Below are 14,711 nucleotides of genomic sequence, written 5' to 3' on the forward strand. Positions count from 1 at the left end.
ATGTGTGAAATTAGTTTTGTCATGCACCTGTCTCGGAACAGGTACATCTATGCACTTAAATAGCGAATGGAGGACGCTTTTCCAGTGGTTCATTTTCATGCCAGCCAGGTAGGCTATACTCTAATATTAGGAAAGTTGAGAAATAAATATAGAAAGCTGATAGGAACCCTTTTTTATACTGAACAACAAATAAAATGCAACATGTAAATAGTTGGTCCCATGTTTCCTGAGCTGAAATAAAAGATCCCAGAAATGTTCCATACGCACGAAAAGCTTATTTTGCTCAAATCTTGTGCACAAATTTGTTTACATCCCTGTTAGTGAGCATTTCCACCTGACAGGTGTGGGATATGAAGAAGCTGATTAAACAGCATGATCGTTACACAGGTGCACCTTGTGCTGGGGACAATAAAAGGCCACTCTAAAATGTGAAGTTTTGCCACACACCACAATGCCACAGATGTCTCTGGTTGAGGGAGTCAGCAATTGGCATGCTGACTGCAGGAATGTCCACCAGAGCTCTTGCCAGTGTGCCCCATGGTGGCGGTGGCGTTCTGGTATGGTCAGGCATTAGCTACGGACAACGAACAATTTAAATATACAGAGATACCATGAAGAGATCCTGAGGCTAACTGCCATCACCTCATGTTTCAGCATGATAATGCACAGCTCCGTGTCACAAGGATCTGTAGACAATTCCTGGAAGCTGAAAATGTCCCAGTTCTTCCATGGCCTGCATACTCACCAGACATGTAATCCATTGAGCACGTTTGTGATGCTCTGGGTCGGTGTACAACAGTGTGTTCCAGTTCCCGCCAATATCCAGCAACTTCGCACAGCCATTGAAGAGGAGTGGGAGGACAACATTCCACACACTGAATGAGGAAAATGATGGTCACACCAGATACAAACTGCTTTTCTGATCCACGCCCCTACTTTTTTTTTTAAAGGTATCTGTGACCAACAGATGCATATCTGTATTCCCAGTCCTGTGAAATTCTGTATTCCCAGTCCCATGAGTTTATTTCAATTGAATGATTTCCATACATGAACTATAACTCAGTAAAATCTTTGAAATTGTTGCATATTGCGTTTATATTTTTGTTCAGTGTATTAGAGGACATCAAAACTAAACTCAGCAAAAAAAGACTCGGGCAGTTGTTGTTGCCATCCTGTACCTGTCCCGCAGGTGTAATGTTCGGATGTACTGATCCTGTGCAGGCGTTGTTACACATGGTCTGCCACTGCGAGGACGATCAGCTGTCCGTCCTGTCTCCCTGTAGCTCTGTCTTAGCCGTCTCACAGTACGGACATTGCAATTTACTGCCCTGGCCAGATCTGCAGTCCTCATGCCTCCTTGCAGCATGCCTAAGGCACGTTCACACAGATGAGCAGAGACCCTGGGCACCTTTAATTTGGTGCTTTTCAGAGTCAGTAGAAAGGCCTCTTTAGTGTCCTAAGTTTTCATAACTGTGACCTTAATTGCCTACCGTCTGTAAGCTGTTATTGTCTTAATGACCGTTCTACAGGTGCATATTCATTAATTGTTTATGGTTCATTGAACAAGCATGGGAAACCATGTTAAAACCCTTTACAATGAAGATCTGTGAAGTTAATAGGATTTTTCCAAATTATCTTTGAAAGACAAGGTGTGTTTCTTTTTTTTGCCGAGTTTACATACGTTTGCATTGATGTCAGAGTGATTACAGGGACAATAGAGTGCTGAGTACCAGGCAGGTAGCAAGTTTGGAAGGCTACTAATGTGCAGCATTAGAGTGCCATTTTGGAGAAGCCTAGTTACCGTGACTAAATGGTCACTTGGAATTTGACTGCGGTCATGACTTGTAACCGACGGGGTTACGGTCACCATAACAGCCCTATAAACATGCCACACCAAAGTCATGCAGAAACCCTGGAACTGTAAATCACACATTCCTCCATCATTTCTCCTTGATAGCAGACTTTGCCAAAATGTCAATGAGGGAACAGCAGGACATCCTAACAAGGTACTAGACCCTGGTGTCAGACCTCGTGCACTTCTGTCTCTCCTCCCTTTGATGTTACAGCCTTGAAGTTGCTATACCTCATTGGGATCCCCTGCTATTCCTTGAACAGAGCATGTCTTACTTATTATTGCTCAGCAGTGACTGATCGACTGACTGACTTGCTCTTCAAAGGTCTGAGGAGGTACATATAGGACCAGTCCTTCAATATTTTCAGCACAAACACATATTCACATGGACAAAAGGTGGAGACGTGACCTGTTGAATGTGTTATACAGAAGAAATAGTGTATAACTGCTGTGACAGAAGGCTACGTTCCTTAGAACCACCATGACAATATTGCGATACTAGGCATCAGGGGCACAACTTTCACTGGGGACGGGAGCGTCATGTCTCCCCCACATTCTGAAATGGCATTTTTCTCCCCCCCAGTTATATCATTGCAATGTGATACAAAAAGCAGCAACAATGTGCTTTAAGACCTTCCGACTGCCTCAGAGCGGTCGGGTAGCCTATTTTGCAGTGTTCAGCTGGCTGGATTTAGGACCATAGGGCAGGCTGACAGGCTGTGTGAAGGAAAAGCTTCTGGAAGGCTGGCTGGACCAGCACCGGAAAGTTGAGCATAGTTCAGTGTGTATGTGTTGCACTCTTCACTGAGTTTTAAAAAGCAAGCAGAACAGAAACTTTAGGTCACTAAACTTTAGTTCTTTAGTTCACTGATGTAGCTGGCAAGGTAACTGCTGTTGAACTTAACAGAAAAAAATGAAACTAGTGTTAATTTGCAGTGCTGAGCTAGTATTATAACTGACATGTAATGTTAGATATTGTTTCATCTCTCGACTGAGGTAAATGAATAAGCTACGCTGGCTAGTAGCTACCACAGCCAGGTCAGCTCTAGCCTCTAGTTATCTGTCAGATAGCATTTTGAGGTGGCTATTATTACTAACAGCTGCTGTTTGTATGGAAATGTTTTGTAGACTTTGTTTTGTCCCATATCAGAAGTAAATGAACTTGACTCGCTTTCGCCAGTTGATGTACCATTAAGAGAGCTCGCCAAAAGTTGACTGACGTTAGCTATTATTTTGCCTCAATCACACTAGACCTGAATCAACTGATGAAACCATTGGCCAAATGATTGAAGGTTGATATTCAGAATTGTTTTCAGTGCAATGTGAGTTTTATTAGTCTGTATGGCAATGTAACGTTATTGATCTGTCAGTTTCCCTGGCTAATTCCCTACTCTTTACACGGACAGTAATAAACAGCTCTAATGTTACAGCCTTCACTGTCATGGTGCACAGTAGAGGTCTGCGCTGGACCGATTTATTCATCCTGCTCCCGCCCGCACCAGCCTGCACCCGCTGGCTCTCTGCCATGTTTCCTCCAGATGTGACGCTTGGCATTCAGGCCAAAGAGTTCAATCTTGGTTTCATCAGACCAGAGAATCTGGTTTCTTATGGTCTGAGAGTCTGGAGATACATGACACAAACTCAGAGCGAGCTGTCATGTGCCATTTACTGAGGAGTGGCTTCCGTCTGGCCACTCTACCATAAAGGCCTGATTGTTGGAGTGCTGTAGAGATGGTTGTCCTTCTGGAAGGTTCTCCCATCTCCACAGAGGAACTCTAGAGCTCTGTCAGAGTGACCATCGGCTTCTTGGTCACATCCAAGACCAAGGTCCTTCTCCCCCGATTGCTCAGTTTGGCCGGGCAGCCAGCTCTAGGAAGAGTCTTGGTGGTTCCAAGGCCACTGTGTTCTTGGGGACCTTCAATGCTGCATAAATGTTTTGGTACCCTTCCCCAGATCTGTCCCTCGACACAATCCTATCTCTGAGCTCTTCGGACAATTCCTTTGACCTCGTGGCTAGGTTTTTGCTCTGACATGCACTGTCAACTGTGGGACCTTCTATAGACAGGTGTGTGCCTTTCGAAAACATGTCCAATCAATTGAATTTACCACAGGTGGACTCCAATCAAGTTGTAGAAACATCAAGGATGATCAATGGAAACAGGATGAACCTGAGCTCAATTTCGTGTCTCATAGCAAAGGGTCGGAATACTTATGTAAACAAGGTATTTCTGTTATTTATTTCGGAAAAAACTGTTTTGCCTTGGCAGAATGGGGTATTGTGTGTAGATTGATGAGTACCGTAACAGAATGTGTAAAAAGGGAAGGTGTCTGAATACTTTCCAAATGTACTGTATATTTGTATTTTTTCAAGGGTTGTTCATTTGTTAGCCAATTGGTTCAAGGTGTAACACAATATTTATTATTGAATTTCCTTTGATCTAGTTCAGTCTTATCAATCACTTCAATACATTTAATAATGCTTGATGACTATGTGCATTTTTGCTTACTTTCCGTTCTAAATGGAGACGCCATATTGGATTGTGTAAGAATGCAGGAAATTTGCTTTAGATGCCCAAACTAATTCTGAGGGAGGACACCAAAGACCCCCCCGCCAGGTTATGCCCCCCTCAACCCCTGCCAGGCCTCATAGGTACATTAGTGATCCTGAAGTGGCTTTGTTCCTTTTCAAGTTATATATTCTATAATGAAATTCATTCATATCAGCACTTGCCAAAATCCTTCTACCTCACTCTTTCCTTATTACCAATACAAGTGCTTATTCAGAAGTGGAAATTGTATGAACTTCATAAGAATTGAGTGCCTTGACCATGGCCTGGACCTTTCATATTCTGCCATAATGGGATTTGCAAGAAGCGTTTCTCTGGGGATAATAAGGGTTTGTGTGATTGCCTACAGTACACTGTAGCTTTGAAAAGCCCGTTTTCATTTTGGAGGTTGGCGCTTCTGAGTGGTCTGGTCTCAGGGAATAAAAAGCTTTTATTCTGTCTGCTCAATCTGGGGGATTTTCATTCAATGATGGGGCTTATTGTTAAAGGCCATGGGTCTAGAAATATCCCGAATGGCTGATTCAAAAAAATCTACAGCAAGACCATGTTACCCTAGATTCCTAAAACCGCCTCAGAATTCCCAAATTCTTAATACATATAGGGGAGATGTATGTAATTGTTCAAGCACAAATGACAATTGATAGCACAACTTGGTGACACACACCACTGACTGTCAAATTACTGCAGTTGAGCACATTTCAAAACTACTTCAGAATCCTACCTTTGCCTGTAGTATCAGTGTCCGGGTGATGTTGTAAAGTGTGTGTCTCAGGGTTTTGCTGTGCTCTGCCAGTAATATGGTAACATAAATACAATTAAAAGCACCTGGGCTCTGAGGAAATAGGGGGAGGCAGATACCCTTTAAAAAAGTCACTACAGAGCCCCGCTGGCTACCAGGGCCCTGACTGGATGCTTCTTATAATCTGACAGGAACGAGCAGGACCTGCGGTTCCCGCCTCCCTGCTAATCAATGTACACACACACACCGTCTAAAGACACACAGGCGTGCACATGCGCACACACACCCAGATACTGCAAACATGTGCATCTCACACACACACACACACACACATACCTGACCCTGTCCATGGACATCATTACCGACTTCAAATGCCTTTCAAAAAAGACTCAAGGGATGAGGGATCAAAATGACAAGTGACGAACAGTGATTCCTAATATGAGATGTGGATTGTCAGCTCTAGCTTTGTATGAGTGAAACAGGATGATTGATAGATCTTTTATACTCCACTCATGAGTGAATGTCCTTTAGCCTGTTACCAACACACACACACACAATCATATTTCCCAGTGGGACTGTGACTGTATTTATGCTGAAATAACAGTGTGGTGAGGTGTCAGAGTCAAATTAGCCAGTTAATTGGGGGCGACCCCTCCTGCTCTGGGAAGTGATTAAGCGAAAGACAATATTAAAAGATTTCGGGGGACGTTTAATTGGTGGAGCTGAATCATGAACACGGTTCTTGTGAGATGTTGGTATTGATTCCTGTGATCTTTAATATGATAGTGAGGCACAAAATTGTGTAAATAATGGGGTCATGTATGGTCACCTCTTGGAGATGACTCAGATTCACATCTGAAATGGTGAGCTCTATCTATAATTGGACATACGACGTTTCACTTCAGAATGGCACCTTCTGTTCTTCATAAGTGAATTGTGCTGTCTCTTCCAAATGTAAATCCATTTTAAATGTGCCTGTACGCCTGTGTGCTTTACAGATCTTGTCACTAGCATAAAGATGGACTGTTTTCTACTATTTTGAGAAAAGTCCTAAATTAGGTTCATAAGGATTTTGTGAATAAATAAAAATCTCAGCCTACACAACATGCATTTTTTTTGTGGAGGAGTACAGGTTAGATGTATTTTAGAAGCCCATAACAGTGTACGGCTTGGCATATCATACATAACATCTCGGGGAGCTTACTGTACATCCATTCTACATAGATAATACCTAGAACTCAAACACTTCACAGAACCTTCACATGAACTAAAAAGCTGGAAGGAGGACGTGAAAAGGACAGCATGTCAATGGAGGAGGAGAACCTTTTGAAAAGCCACTACGAATGTAGTGACTGGATCTTCACAACTGTTCACTCCTCACTTAGAGAATGGCACAGGGATTGAAACAATTCACACACAAAGAGAAGATTCTTGCACATTTCATCAAAGAATTGAGAGAGGGCGATGCGTTGGTTGCCATAGCAATTGCCGACAGTGTCACATGGTTGCCTAGAAACTAGTCCTGCATGTGGTGCTGGACCAATTTTATTTTTTATTTTTATTTTGGCATGCCTCCAAGTACAGCTGGAATGGAATGCAGGTGTTGCGGAATGGTTCAATCTCACCACGTCTTCTGACTGACGGAATCAAGGCCTATCTATTTCTATGGAACATGCTGTCTGTTTGGTCAGAGTAAGCCTATGTCACATCCTCCTGGGTCACATGGAGGACAGTGGAAGCACAAAGACAACATTAAGCCTGGAAATTAATTCAACTGAGACTGATAAATGGTCTTTGTCTAAGGTTGCTGGTGCATAGAGTATAGAAATACATTTTTTTAAAACAAGTCATGTATAAAAGGGTTAATGTCTTGAGATATTTAGGTTAACATATTAGGGCAGTGTTCAATGTCCTCATTTCTCCAACCATTAGGAAGAAGAGAGTATCGAACGTTCATATGCTCTGAACTGAACGTCAAGCAAATCCTCCCTGTGCATATCTCAGACCCTACTGAATTTGTCAATCACAAATCTTCCATGTTATACTGCATTATCATAAAACTGAAATATCACATTTGCATAAGTATTCAGACCTTTTACTTAGTACGTTGTTGAAGCATCTTTGGCAGCGATTACAACATCGAGTCTTCTTGGGTATGACGCTACAAGCTGGGCACACCTGTATTTGGAGAGTTTCTCCCATTCTTCTCTGCAGATCCTCTCAAGCTCTGTCAGGTTGGATGGAGAGCATCACCGCAACAGCTATTTTCAGGTCTCTTCAGAGATGTTTGATCGGGTTCAAGTCCGGGCTCTGGCTGGGGCACTCAAGGACATTCAGAGACTTGTCCCGAAGCCACTCCTGCATTGTCTTGGCTGTGTGCTTATGGTCGTTGGAAGGTGAACCTTCACCCCAGTTTGAGGTCCTGAGCGCTCTTGAGCAGGTATTCATCAAGGATCTCTCTGTACTTTGCTCCGTTAATCATTCCCTCGATCCTGACAAGTCTCTCAGTCCCTGCCGCTGAAAAACATCCCCACAACATGATGCTGCCACCACCATGATTCACCGTAGGGATGATGCCAGGTTTCCTCCAGATGTGACGCTTGGCATTGAGGCCAAAGAGTTCAGTCTCGGTTTCATCAGACCAGAGAATCTGGTTTCTTATGGTCTGAGAGTCTGGAACTCCGAGCGAGCTATAATGTGCCATTTACAGAGGAGTGGCTTCCGTCTGGCCACTCTACCATAAAGGCCTGATTGGTGGAGTGCAGCAGAGATGGTTGTTCTACTGTAAGGTCCTCCCATCTCCACAGAGTAACTCCAGAGCTCTGTCAGAGTGACCATCAGCTTGGCCGGATGGCCAGCTCTAGCATGAGTCTTGGTGGTTCCAAACTTCTTCCATTTAAGAATAATGGAGGCCACTGTGTTCTTGGGGATTTTCAATACTGCAGAAATGTTTTAGTACACTTCCCCAGATCTGTTCCACGACACAATCCTATCTCGACGCTCTACAGACATTTCCTTCGAGCTCATGACTTGACTTTTGCTCTGACATGCACTGGCAGCTGTGGGATCTTAAATAGACAGGTGTGTGCCTTTCCAAATTCACCACAGGTGGACTCCAATCAAGTTGTAGAAACATCTCAAGGATGATCAATGGAAACAGGATGCACCTGTGCTCAATTTCGAGTCTCATAGCAAAAGATCTGAATACTTATGTAAATATGTTTTTTTTTCTTCTTTTTTTTCTAATAACTTTGCCAAAATTTGGTAGTAGAATGGAACAGGTCAGTGACTTTCAACATGGCACCATCATAGGATGTCACCTTTCCAAAGTCAGTTCGTCAAATTTCTACTCTGCTAGAACAGCCCTGGCCAACAGTAAGTGCTGTTACTGTGAAGTGTAAACAACTAGGAGCAACAACGGCTCAGCTGCGAAGTGGTAGGCCACACAATATCACAGAACAGGACCGCCGAGTGCTGAAATCGTCTGTCCTCGGTTGCAACACTCACTACCGAGTTCCAAACTGCCTCTGGACGCAACTTCAGCACAATAACTGTTCTTTGTGAGCTTCATGAAATGGGGTTTCCATGGCTGAGCAGCCGCACACAAGCCTAAGATCACCATGCGCAATGCCAAGCGTCAGCTGGAGTGGTGTAAGGCTTGCTGCCATTGGACTCTGGAGCAGTGGAAACGAGTTCTCTGGAGTGATGAATCACGCTTCACCATCTGACAGTCCGACGGCAAAATCTGGGTTTGGCAAATGCTAAGAGAATGCTACCTGCCCCAATGCATAACTGTAAAGTTTGGTGGAGGAGGAATAATGGTCTGAGGGCTGTTTTTCATGGTTCGGATTAGGCCCCTTAGTTCTAGTGAAGGGAAATCTTAATGCTACAGCATACAACAACATTCTAGATGATTCTGGGCTTCCAACTTTGTGGCAACAGTTTGGGAAGACCCTTTCCTGTTTCAGCATGACAGTTCCCCCGTGCAAAAAGCAAGGTCCATACAGAAATGGTTTGTTGAGATCAGTGTGGAAGAACTTGACTGGCCTGCACAGAGCCCTGACCTCAACCCCCATCAAACACCTTTGGGATGAATTGGAAAGCCGACTGCGAACCAGGCCTAATCGCCCAACATCAGTGCCTGACTTCACTAATGATCTTGTGGCTGAATGGAAGCAAGTCCCCTCAGTAATGCTCCAACATCTAATGGAAAGCCTTATGAATATAATGTATGCACGCACGGCACTACACTACGTTGCTTTGTATAAAATTGTCTGCTAAATTGAATATATTATTATATTCTTCCGGTATGCTTATATTGTCTCATACAATACAATGCTGCCCACACCAGGTTGCTGAACGTCACTACATAACCAATGTATTTTGGTAGACAGTGACATCTATTGGTCATCAATAAGAAACCATGACATTTGCATGCAAACGGTAAAAATAAATGGGAAGACTTTTATCTCCAGGGAATTTTAAATCAATTTTAATATGTTGTCCCTTATAGTAAGCTTCCAAAGCAGATTAGTTTATAAATTCATGACAAAGTGACCTGCACACGCAGTCAGTAATACAGACACGATTTTATTTTCTGTTCAAGTATTTCCTTATACAGCTAGATCAGTCTCCTTAGAGACCGTCAAAAATTGCCAAAGCCGACTATATTTCAAGTCGTCTCAGCGGGGTATTGGGTAAAGTTTTCAACTAGCAATAATCGCGCCTCGGATAGACCTCATCGGCTACGATACTGCCACTGCGCAAAGCTGACATAGAAAAGGAATCGAGTGGATTGACTATCGGTACAATTACGGTCCCTATGACGGTTTAAATCAATAAATATATCAACAATATATAAACAGGTAAATTATGAATCGGTGTAAAATATGATTAAGGAAAAAAGTATTACATGTGTTAGTACTTAGAGTTGTATTATTTATAATAAACACCAACCGCGCAGTGCATTGTGGGATACATTGTCTCAAAACGTGGCTTTCACTGATTAGTAGACTACAGGCTGGATAAAAGACACTTACAGAGTATTCCGATATAAATATATTCCTATTTAGAACATTTTGGGAATAATTGAGAATCATGTCTTTTCTATGTTTTACATTTCTTTCTACAACGTTCTAAAATGGTGCACGCTCTTTTGCTAAGTATGATGGCCATAAAGTACGAATGCGGTTGTTGACTCCTTGTGGTTGAAAACATCTCACGGGATGGGACCTTATAATAATATTCTTGAGGTGATGCTACTTCTATTTTGAGAGCAATATTAGGTCGCTGATATCAACAACATTATCTGACTACACTTCCAAACTATCCCCTAGTTACCACTGAATTTCATGACAATTTTCTTCTGAGCCTATCAGTGCTCTCTAGTCTGATATACGAAGCCCCTTGCCGTGTCAATTTTAGTTTGCAAGGCATTTCATTGTACGTGACATTAAAACTTAAAATTTGTAACATTCCAACCAGCAGATGGCAATCTAATCTAATGCAAAGTGACAAATCTTCAAGATTCTTTCTGTGACGACCTCCGAGTTTAAAGCCTCTTCAACAAGATTTGCTTTACAAAATGCACAACTACATTGTGTATCAAAATTAGACATAGGCCGAGTAGGCTATTCAGATTATAATGCTCATGATTTTCATGGGTTCTCATGTGCCACGTTTAATTGTTCTAACCTGCTATTAGGGCTGGGAATTACCAGGGACCTCACTACATGATTTTATCATGATACTTACTTAGGTGCTGATTTTCTTTTAGCACTTCGATGATCCAAACATGTTGCTCACCGTATGTCTGCTGCAGAGGGACAAAAGAGCCAGGAGAAAAACTAGTTTTGATCAGTCATGGAAATAAAAGGGCTGAAAACAAACAGTCTCCCTATTTAAAAAGAAGATGTGAAGGAAAAACAGAGTATTGGTGCAGGTACAGCCAACTAGTGCAAAAACAATATTGCGATATTGTCTAAAAATAATATGATGCATAATCAAAGATAATATCACGTGTGTAACTATAGATTTTATCCCCCCCCCCCCATCACTACCTGCTATGTAAACAAACCATCAGTCTGTGGTGACAAATTAACAGTATCACCACTCCAGAAATGGAACATCTGACTTATTTAGTGATTGTTTTATCTTATTTCCAAATTTTACAAGATTAAACAAAGAAAACCGTGTATTTTCCCTTCATTACATTTTTTGCAATAGAGGAACACTGCAAAAATTATTTTGTGTATAGAAAGCATTGCTCATCAACAGGGTTGGGTAGGTTACTTTCTAAATGTAATCCGTTACAGTTACTAGTTACCTGTCCAAAATTGTAATCAGTAATGTACATTTTGGATTACCCAAACTCTAATATAATGTCATTACATTCCGTTACTTTTAGATTTACTTTCCCCTTAAGAGGCACTAGAAGACGACAAAAATATATGTTACCAAATGAACCACATCTATTGCAGGATACATCCATGTTAAAGTTTACATAGCTGGCCATATATGGATGTTACATTTTACTTTATGGGTTGGTTATGTAATCTTCGAACCCATCACTTTCTACTACATATCATAATACAATTAAATTATATTTTTACATTAAAAACAAGGTCTATCAGAATTCCAGTCATTCCAATAAATGTTATATGTCCTAACCAACTTGCAAAAACTACAGTTTGTTAACAAGACATTTATGGAGTGGTTGAAAAACGAGTTTTAATGACTCCAACCTAAGTGTATGTAAACTTCTGACTTCAACTGTATGTATATATAAGTCCACAAATGGATGTAGCAACTACAGATTGCCCCTTTAAGTCTATCAAAAGTGTGTGAATTTGAGCATGTGTCCACTAGGCCTATGGATTTGTTTAATCTGCATGAATTAGATTGAGCAACAAAAGCCATATTTTAATTCCATAGGCTGGGATCCGCACTACGCAGCTCTTTCAAGAGCATATTTTTCATTGGCTGTCCACTGGTTTAAAAAAACAATGATTGATAGGCAGCTTAAACTTCATGAACTCAACCATTATTGGGTTCAAATACACATTTAGATTTGTGAACAGCCACCAACAACATCCACAATCCGTGGATTACAGTTACCGTTTTTTTTTGGGGGGGGGGTAATCTATTACTCCCCAACCCTGCTCATGAATATATGACTCTTGCCCCCATTTTCTATCTTGATGTAGCCCTTGATCATGACTCTCAGTTCCATATAATCTACTGAACAAGGGGGAGTTTAACTAAAGGTTAAACTGATAAACACATTTTATATGGTAAGGGTAAGGCCATATTTCCATTTTACAGAGTGCTGCTTAGCTATCTAATTAGCTATCTACATCTCCGAACACCTGTGTGTAAATGGAAGACGGACACCACAAACGTGTTGTCACTGAAAAATACTGTCAGCTGCAACTGTACATAACTGTGTTATGGAACTGAGAGTCATGATCAAGAATCGTAAATAAAACTGGTTGAAACAGTACGTATGTGTTTTGCATTTGTGAAATTATTTTGATGTGATATGAAAGTAGAGGGATTTATGTTTCTAGAACCGTACCTCAGTTGAAAATCAATTCACGTTTAAATGGAGTATTTGGCGGTTTTGGCTTCCAGAGCCAATTAGACTTTAAACAGAACATGTAAGGTCCATAAGGAGTAACGTTAGGCTCTTTTAATCCATTATTAGGCTAATCTTCATCATCCCCATAATATTATTTACCCTCTTGCTCTTTTGCACCCCGGTATCTCTACTTGCACATCATCATCTGCACATCTATCACTCCAGTATTAATGCTAAAATGTAATTATTTCGCCTCTATGGCCTATTTATTGCCTACCTCCCTACTCTTCTACATATCAATGATGTTGCTCTTGCTGCGGGCGATTCCCTGATCCACCTCTACGCAGACGACACCATTCTATATACTTTCGGCCCGTCTTTGGACACTGTGCTATCTAACCTCCAAACAAGCTTCAATGCCATACAACACTCCTTCCGTGGCCTCCAACTGCTCTTAAACGCTAGTAAGACCAAATGCATGCTTTTCAACCGGTCGCTGCCTGCACCTGCATGCCCGACTAGCATCACCACCCTGGATGGTTCCGACCTAGAATATGTGGACGTCTATAAGTACCTAGGTGTCTGGCTAGACTGCAAACTCTCCTTCCAGACTCATATCAAACATCTCCAATCGAAAATCAAATCAAGAGTCGGCTTTCTATTCCGCAACAAAGCCTCCTTCACTCAAGCCGCCAAGCTTACCCTAGTAAAACTGACTATCCTACCGATCCTCGACTTCGGCGATGTCATCTACAAAATGGCTTCCAACACTCTACTCAGCAAACTGGATGCAGTCTATCACAGTGCCATCCGTTTTGTCACTAAAGCACCTTATACTACCCACCACTGCGACTTGTATGCTCTAGTCGGCTGGCCCTCGCTACATATTCGTCGCCAGACCCACTGGCTCCAGGTCATCTACAAGTCTATGCTAGGTAAAGCTCCGCCTTATCTCAGCTCACTGGTCACGATGGCAACACCCATCCGTAGCACGCGCTCCAGCAGGTGTATCTCACTGATCATCCCTAAAGCCAACACCTCATTTGGCCGCCTTTCGTTCCAGTACTCTGCTGCCTGTGACTGGAACGAATTGCAAAAATCGCTGAAGTTGGAGACTTTTATCTCCCTCACCAACTTCAAACATCAGCTATCTGAGCAGCTAACCGATCGCTGCAGCTGTACATAGTCTATTGGTAAATAGTCCACCCTTTTCACCTACCTCATCCCCGTACTGTTTCTATTTATTTACTTTTCTGCTCTTCTGCACACCAATATCTCTACCTGTACATGACCATCTGATCTTTTATCACTCCAGTGTTAATCTGCAAAATTGTAATTATTTGCCTACCTCCTCATGCCTTTTGCACACATTGTATATAGACCCCCCCTTCGTTTTCTACTGTGTTATTGACTTGTTAATTGTTTACTCCATGTGTAACTCTTTGTTGTATGCTCACACTGCTATGCTTTATCTTGGCCAGGTCGCAGTTGCAAATGAGAACTTGTTCTCAACTAGCCTACCTGGTTAAATAAAGGTGAAATAAAAATTAAAAATTAAAAATTTGCACACACTGTACATAGATTTTCAATTTTTATTTTCTATTGTGTTATTGACTGTACATTTGTTTATGTGTAACTCTGTGTTGTTTGATTTTGTTGCACTGCTGTGCTTTTGGCCAGGTCGCAGTTTTAAATGAGAACTTGTTCTCAACTGGCCTACCTGATTAAATAAAGCTGAAATATATATATATATATATATATATATATATATATATATATATTTTTTTTTTTTAAACCCAGTATCTCCATTCCAAAAAGAGACCTCTCACAAAGAGAGTTACGGGCACTCACATAATCAGTTGAAGTGTCCACTTGACTACAGCATGACAATTTCAACAATTACAAGAACTGTCATTTCTATGCAGACATGGAGCAGGAAAGCGACATATATTTGCATATCAATGCATATCAACT

General features: G+C 41.7%; 1 non-coding gene across 1 annotated transcript; it reads right to left on the reverse strand.

The window, feature by feature from the left end:
- Positions 1-9,788: 9,788 nt before the first annotated feature.
- On the reverse strand, positions 9,789-9,929 carry LOC116356413 (U4 spliceosomal RNA). Its single transcript, XR_004204909.1, has one exon. It is a non-coding gene; the product is annotated as a U4 spliceosomal RNA (small nuclear RNA).
- Positions 9,930-14,711: the final 4,782 nt, after the last annotated feature.

This window comes from Oncorhynchus kisutch, linkage group LG22, assembly GCF_002021735.2.
Source record: "Oncorhynchus kisutch isolate 150728-3 linkage group LG22, Okis_V2, whole genome shotgun sequence".
NCBI classification, from domain to species: Eukaryota; Metazoa; Chordata; class Actinopteri; order Salmoniformes; family Salmonidae; genus Oncorhynchus; species Oncorhynchus kisutch.